Genomic DNA, 8,920 nt, shown 5'->3' with positions numbered 1-8,920 from the left:
ACTATCCGGGAATAACTTATTAGAGCACTTGCTCGGGTTCCAACCATTCACTGATTAAGTAAGCATGAGGGCCCCTAGGTCCCATTCATTTTGGTGCCCCTAGGTTTAAACCAGCAATCCTCACCTCTTGGCCTCTCGTCGCGGTAATGAACCGGACATAAATAAAATCAAGCAGTGTGATGGGGACCAGCCATCTAGAATATGATAGATATCTACCGGTCATATTTTTTGAATCAGCACCAACTAGACTAACATCTCTAAGCAAACTTTCTATGACAGTGTATATATGTGCATGTGTCTATATACTAACATACAATACAATAGTCGTTTCATGTTGCATCCACACAATAGAAGTTGACTTACTTGGAGTCCTTTGCTCTCAGCAAGATTTCACACTCCAATGTATAATCCAGTTATGCTTAGCCAATACTGTAATTATCCATACAGTATACTCGGATTAATTATGGCACTTCATAATTCATTATTATTATTTTGGGCAGTTTGGATATTTTAAAAAAAAAATCATTTGTAAGGATTAATGATCCATATTTGGTTTTAAACCCATTCAAGAAATTCGTAATAAAAAATTTGAGACTAAACCATAAGTCTCGGGGAGACCTATCCTATGGTCTCGACACCTAGGCTCAGGTATCACAATAGTATTTTCCCACAATCTGCTAAAAATCTTATTCTTTAAAAATATCGATATTAACCCGTACTTTCACAAGTCGATTAATTATATAGAAGATTTTAGCCGATATTATATCCAGAAAATAATAATTAAATTACTTAATTATTTTTCAAGAAAATAATCTCTTAATTTTCCTTTTATTTTTCTTAAGGTTTTAACCTCTAAAAACCGGTTTAAGGAAATAGCCTAATTTTAACTTAATTAGGAAAACCGTTAAAAATTTCTTATCTTGACTAGTTAATTATTTGAAGTCAATTAATCAAGTTTACTTACTAGAAAAATAATTTACTTAATTATTTTCTCAAAATATAGGGTTTTAAACCCTCTTTTAATTTATTAACTTATTAATAAATTAAATCTTTTATTTTTTAGAATGAATAAAAATTCTTTAATAAAAATAATTATCACTAATCTCAAAGTGGTATTTTAGGTCAAAATATGTTTTCAAGACTTACCAAGTTTTTATCTTGCAATAAGCAAAATTTTACTTTTTACCTTAAGTTCCAAAATCTCATTTTTACACTAACTGTGAAAACCCTATTTTTCACATTTTTAACTACATACTTTGTTAGGTCATAACATGAAATTTACTTACCCAATTGTTACCAAAATTTTCCAATTCCATTTTTTGTATGTCGTTTAGGTCCTTGTAAAATCTTAGGTCAAAAGGAATATTTTTTATTGGTGAAATTATTTTCCATCAATGAGTTAAAAATTACCTTATTTTCAAGTCCTTAATTTTTCCAAACTTTGACACTTAATAACATTCAAACCGTTCAGTATTTTGTTACCAAATTTTACAGTGGAATACTAGGATATGCCAAGAATATGTTAACCAAATTTTAGAAAAAAATGGGTCCATTTTCCCTATACAGTGGCTGTCCAAACTTGGTCCCGAAATTAAGAATACGAAAAAACAGTTTTTTACCTAAACTTTGAAATAGCATAACTTACTCATTTTTTTAAAAAAAAAATTAGTGTTTCAAAAGCTCAATTTTATGTACTCGATCTCAACAACATCACAGTACAATTAAATTTTACAAAATCAATATACAGTGGATGTTTGTCCCCTTGGAAATCACAGCTCAAAACTTGTATTTTTGTTTTAGGGTTCTCAACAAAACCCTTGGGAATTTTGGTTGCTATTTTCAAAAATCAACACACAAGCATCATAAAACTTATAAATCAACTACCATAGTCTAATTATATAACCAATAAGAAAATTTAAGCATTAAATATACAAAATAATGCTTAAAAATAAAAACCATACAATAACAACCATAAAAAGTAAACTTTTTACCTCTTGTTGTTCTTGTTTTAGGTTTGGATCTTTCTACTAGCTTTGGATCCTTCAAAACCATTTCTAAACCTTAACCAACTCCTCCAACAACATATATAATTAGCTATTGAAAAATCTATGGTTAAAACTTTACAAAAGTCTAGTTTTTTTTCAAACTTTACCTTAGGGAAACCCTTCCTAGACCAAAGCTTAAGCTTACAAGCCTTCTTAGTGTTACTGAGGTTGAAAATGGAGAGAAAACTTGAGAGAGAATTTCAAAAAAGGATGAGAGTGATTGAGAGAGAGAGTGGTCAATTTTGGGGAGGGTTAGAAGGGTTTAGACTACTCTAAAATATCTTAAAACACTTGAGTGTTTTACTATCCACTTGATGCCTTAACCCTTATATTTAAAATGGTATTAAACTTAAAACCATTTAGTCCACCCAAATAAATTCTCTGCATGGCCTGCCACCCTTTAATTATATATGTAATTATATATATAAAAAAAAAGGTTGATAAATATTTCCTAAGAAGAAAAATTCAATTTGACTTCCTATAACATTTTTCACTCTTATTAAGTTTTAAAAGCAAAACTTAACACATAATAATTAAATTAAATGTCTCTCACATTTAATTTAATTAATCACGCAATAAAATTTAACCTAAGGTCTATTCATTGAATAAAATTCCCCAATTCGGTAAAATTAAGCATTTAACACAAAATATCCTAAAATTTTCATTTTCTCTTAGGTTTTTTTTTTACCAAACTTTAATTTTTATGAATGTATTTTATACTCAAAATATATTTTCCATAGTTTTTCATTTTATTTTCTGAGATTTTACCCGATCAAGGTTTTTGTGTCGGTCCAAGATCGAAAGTCTTATCTTGACTTTTAAATCACAAAATTCATAATTTGGCTAGCAATAACTCATAGAATAAATTCCAAACAAATATAATATTATTTAAAATAATATTCTTAACTCAGGGAAAAAAATCTCGACCCGAGTCATTTAAAGGTACTTGAAAACGCAGGACGTTGCAGTAGGTGTTCGATTTGAACAAACTTGGTACCATGAAAAATATAATTTAATTATCTACAACTTTTGTAAAATATTTTTTTCCCAAAACGAAATGAATAAGAGCCAAAATTGAGTCCCAAGTGGCAAGACCCTAGAACTACGAAAATTTGACATTTCTTTATTAGTGTGGTGTGCCAAGGAAGGAAAGAGAGAAGTTAGAGTGCTATAAAATTCAAAGGGATTTGATTGGCCGAGTAAAATTATTATTTGATTTTATTATTTATTTACTTTGTAAAGGAAATAAAAGATTAATAGAAATTAGGTAGCCTTTTCTTTATATTGGAAAACCTGGTACACTATAAATAGAATCTTAGAATGATAGAGAGGATTTTTGTTCATCTCTTCTCTATACCACAGCCGCCCACCTAGAGAGAAAAAGAGAGAGAAGAGAGAGAGCTCATGGAAGATGGAAGGAAGAAAGAAGGAGAGAAAGAAAGAAAGCAAGAGGAAGAGGTAGTTAGGGATTTTGAAATCCCTAAGGATAACTATTGTATCCTAGTGTTGATTTCAATAGTCTTCTTCTTCCATTGATTCTAAGAGTATATTTTTTTTCCTTCTTCTTCTCTTTTCTTGATGTGGGTTTCGAAAATCCTATGTGTGTTCAAGGGAGTGGCCATAGTTTTTGGGTCCTTGATTTCTATCAAGAGAGGTAATGAGAATTCTCAGCCTTTTTGTTGTTTGATTGTGGCTTTGTAAAATTAGTTTGTGTTTTGACAAGATATATGCATGTTGGATCATTAGTTTTAAAAGAGTTATTGCATTGTTGTAGATTAGAGATATTGTATTGAATAATGAAATGGTATATATAATTTGATACTTGCATTTTAGAAACATGCTAAGGATCTTTCTGTTTTGTTATGTGTTTGGAAGGATTAGTTATTGTTTTGAGAATATGGATTTTGGCTAGGGCCTGCTTTGGAAATCATGATCTTGTTGTATGTTATTGTTATAGATGTATTTTTTTTTTATTAGGAAGCATGTTAGAGTAGAATATTTGTTATTTTCATATTTTGTAACATAAAGTTTCTTGTAAATTGTTAAAAGTTTTATGTATGTATTTATTTAATTATTTTAAATATCTTTATTAAAGATTAAAATGGGAGCATAGTGGTTTAAAGAGACAATGGTGTCTTATGATAAAAGTTGCAAAATTTGATGCTAAAGTCATGAAAGGGGTTTCAGCCATGGGTGTTTATTGTGGCCTAGACTTGTTTGAGTTAAAGTTGTTAGTTTTGCATGTTTAAATGTGGTGTGAGGTGCATATAAGCATGTGTTTCAATTTTATGTTTGTTGATTCTGTTATGCCTTCTCTGGAAATATATATAATTTTGCAAGAGAACCAATCAAGTTTTGGTAATTCACATTTTAAAACATAGATAAGCAAAATGGGTACATTTCACATGAAAATATGTATTTTTCCTTCATCAAATGCATGTAGATTTTTTTGTTTATAATTTGAGAAAGAAACTAATTTTTTAAAAAAATAAAAAAATTCTTACGAATGGAATTGTTAAAATTAGTATAATAAAATGCTTGCTGGAATTTTTAGTATCTTGAAAGAAAGTTTCTTTTTAATTAAAAATATAAAGTATATGCTCAAATAATTTAAGTCCTAGATTTTATACATAAAAAATGTGTTTTCTACACTTTTAAAAAATATGAATTCTCAATCTTAATAATGCAGTTTTTATTTGTAAAATAATTATATAAGTGACATTATATTTTGTTAAAAAGAGACTATGTAATCTATTTTTGAATAAAATTGAGTATAAATGAATTTTCCCAACCTATTATTAATTATGACTCATACCAAAAATGAGGTAACTTTGAGATATCACTATCTTTACAAAGTTAAATATTTAATTATTATTTATTTTATCTTCTTGGTAAAGTGAGTGAGTGCCAAATTATTCAATACTAATTAATTTTTTAAAATTAATTAATTTGCGAGAAAAGAAATAGAAAAGGGTTACTATATTTTGTTTTATTTTATGTAAGATAATAAATAGAATTAGTGTTTGGTAAATAGAAACTAAAACAAAAATAACTCTTTTATTAAAATTTTGAGTACAATTTTAATGTAGCATTGTGGTATAAATCAAGATGGTAACATAATTTTTTATTTAATAAAATATTATGAGATTTCTAAGAAATAAAGGGACTAAAATCTACCAACTTCTACAAGCATTTTAAGAACCTTTCTACATACTCATGTCACATACAAGTTTAGTTTTACGTTAAAAAATACGCCTATTATTCAAACATGTGATTTTTATGTTGTGACCATGAAGGATTGATTGGTAGAAATAGCATTATTCTTTTATGATTTTATGTGGAATTATCTCATGTTTGAAATTCTAGTGCAACTTGTGCCACGTGTGCATGGCCCATGCACACCTGGAGTATGTATGTTGGGCATGAGTATTCTTATTGATTTTAAGAACGAACGTTTGGTTATGATTATAGGCTCGTTGTGACATTTTACTTTGCTCGGACCTGAGGTAAGGAAGTTAGATAGAATTTTCTTTGTTTATGCTATGAAATTGTAAGACTTGTATGTTACAAGAAATGATGTGCTATGGAAATGAAAGTGTTGTGTGTTGATATGTTATGATAAGCCAAGTGTTATGGAAAAGTAAAATTCTATCTTGATATGTTATACCAAGTGTGATGAAACATGTATTTTCTATGTTTTGAGGTGAACTGGATTACATGTGTTTGTATGATGAATGAAAAGAAAAGGTTGCTAGCATGCTGAATGCAATGCAACAAAGGAGTTACTAAGGATATGACGTAACTCAAAGGACGGATGCGCCGAGGTTATCCAAGGACCTGAGATCTTGTTTACATCAAAGAGGAGGTTTTACTAGCCCATGTTATACTGGTTACCTCAAGATGTGACATGGACATAGAGGTGTCATGATCACAAAGAGTATGCTTATGATGTATGACTATGACTTCATTTATGATAATAAAATATGAATACAATGATGTTATGTGCTGTCCTGTTTTATTATACATGTCATTTTCGTGTTTTCTTTGATATTGTTGTACTTCCTTATTGGGCTTTTAGCTCACCCCCTTACTTTCCCCCTTTCAAGTAAATAACAAGGTTTCTCCTTGGCACGCGCAGTGATGTGGGGAGTTCCGACTTCTGATTAAGTATGGTGTAGGGTGTCCTATGAACGAACAACGATCAAGTTGAGCGCCAAGAATAAAATAACCTATGTTATGATTTTAATTGAATTACGCTAGTGGGACTTAAAATTTTATTTTATTTCTGAATATTTCATAAAGATGCATTATTTTAATTTTCAACTATTTGGGCCTGATTTGCATATTTTATCAAGGCCCCACTGAGTTTTTCCTTAAAGTGGTAATTTTCTATTAATTATGAGTTAAGCGACATTTTTATAAAGTAATAGATTAGGGCTCTTTACAAATGGTATCAGAGAACGGTTGTTCATGTTTCCAACGTAATTTCTTATACATGCTAAAGATGGAAAAATCTCACCTCACCGTGTCATAAGTATTTTCTTCCCTTGTTATTTGTATTATTTTCTTTTAAGTAATTAGTTCTGTGACTACAATGTAGAAAGTATGCCTCTAGTAATTAGGACTTCTAGAAAGAAACTTCTCGAAGAGATCAGTGGGATCTCAAGGGTTCTTATAGATGAGTTAAACGATGGAGATGAGTGGATATCAAATCCCCAAGAGATGCATCATAGGAAATCGCAAGTATAACACTATCAAGTTTCAAGTAAAGCAAAGAATGAAATACGACGATGATAATATTACAGGACACTATCAAGATCAAAGGACACATAAGCTTTACGATGCGGTTGTTAATAAAGACATAGGTTAGGGAGTTTACTCCATGACATTATCTTGCAAGGTGATGTTGTTAACTAGATAGATTTGCGTAGTCATTGAGGAATCTTCAGCAGAGGATCATACAAAGTGGATAGGCCACAACATTTGGTAGCAAACAATAGGAAAACCTTGATGGAGTAAATGGAGACTAAGGAGGCAAAGAGGCGAGTAAATCCATGATAATGTAGTTCAACATAGAGGACAATGACGAGCTACGAACTGATGGAACAATGAGGATAAGTAATGAGTTGCGACATGACAAAATAAGACAAAGGCTACTCATACAAGCTAAGGATTTCTAGGGACAACAAGATAATTAGCAATCCTAAAGATGGATGCTAGAATTTGGTTGGATGTGATTAAGTAGACACAAACTTTAGACACCATGACCTGGGCTGACTTTGTACAAGTTTTTAGCAAGAAGCACTACAACGCTACAGTACTAGCAACTATAGTTAATGAGTTTGTGACACTGACACAAGGTAGTCTTCCAGTCATAGAGTATGCCCAAAAGTTTGACAGACTGTCAAGGTTTGCATCTAAGATAGTCCCAACAAAGATCATGAGAGTTCAGAGATTCATGAGGGGACTGAAGCCTATAATTGTCAGGGATGTCAAAATGACCAGTACAGAGCTAGTTAGCTATGCTGAGATTCTGGACAAAGCTTTAGACACTATGTACATGAAGAACTGTATATGAAAGGGCGGTGTTGCAAGGAGAGAGGCTAACAAGAGTAAAGCCTTTCAAGAGATTAACAAGAGGAGGCCTAATAGGATCAAAACAGTGGCACTGACAAAAGGTCCAAGGTCAGAGCTCCCAAAAGTAATCACAACAATGATCGTAGTCGTGGAAACCACCAAGACAACAAAGTAGAGCACCCCAACTTCCCTAAATGCTCGCGTCGATATTTGGGAGAATGTCAGGTCGGCACCAACAAGTGTTACAAGTGTGGTCAGACGAGCCATCTGAAGAAGGATTGCCCACAGAGGAAAGCAGGGCAGGGTAGTAATAGCAATCTAGTGCCAGCAAGAGTCTTTACATTGACCCAAACAAAAGCAGCCAACAGTAACACCATGGTCACAGGTCAGCTCCCTATTTCTGGTATGATAAGTAGAGTCCTTATTGATTCTGGAGTGACTCACTCTTGTGTTTCCATGAATGTAATTGATAAACTAGGTATGTCATATAAACTGTTTGAGTGTAGTTTTAGTACAGTGTTACCATTAGGAGACATTATGTCGTCAACTAGGTGGTTACACTCAGCTTCTATAATAGTTAAGGTTAGAGAGTGCTCAACAGACCTCAGAGAGTTAGACATACAAGACTATGACACTATATTTGGCATGGATTGGTTAGCCAAATATGGAGCAATGATAGACTGTTGGCAAAAGACCATAGAGTTCAGACTGGAGGAAGGAGAACTCTTTTCTTTTAAGGGAGAAGTGGTAGGATTTCGTACACCCATTATATCGGCACTAGAAGCTCAGAACATGATGCAACATTGGTGTTCGACATATTTGGCAAGTTTGGTGGATAAATCTAAGGAGACAGAGTTGAAAACCAGAAAATGTTCACATTGTTTGTGAGTTTTTGAAAGTGTTTCCCGAGGATTTGCCAGGTTTACCCTAAATAGTGAAATCGAATTCGTGATCAAACTTGCACTAGGACTAGCACCAATATCTAAAGCGTCCTACCAAATGGCATCTGTAGAGTTGAAGGAACTCAAGACCCAACTGCAGGAATTATTGGATAAGGGGTTTATACGACCTAATCATTCACCATGGGGTTCGAACTTTCTTAGGGTAAGCAGGTTATTGGATAAGGGGTTTATACGACCTGGCCCCAACCCAAGAATGTCTCAGAGGTTCGAACTTTCTTAGGGTAAGCTAGTTATTACCAGAAGTTTGTTGAGGGTTTTTCAAAGATTGCCACACCCTTGACCAACTTAACCCACAAACACTAAAAGTTCACATGGACAGAGTAGTGTGAAGAAAGC

The sequence above is a fragment of the Humulus lupulus genome, chromosome 3 (assembly GCF_963169125.1).
Source record: "Humulus lupulus chromosome 3, drHumLupu1.1, whole genome shotgun sequence".
Lineage (NCBI taxonomy): Eukaryota > Viridiplantae > Streptophyta > Magnoliopsida > Rosales > Cannabaceae > Humulus > Humulus lupulus.
The sequence above is the reverse complement of the archived record's forward strand: the minus strand, read 5'-3'. Positions refer to the sequence as shown.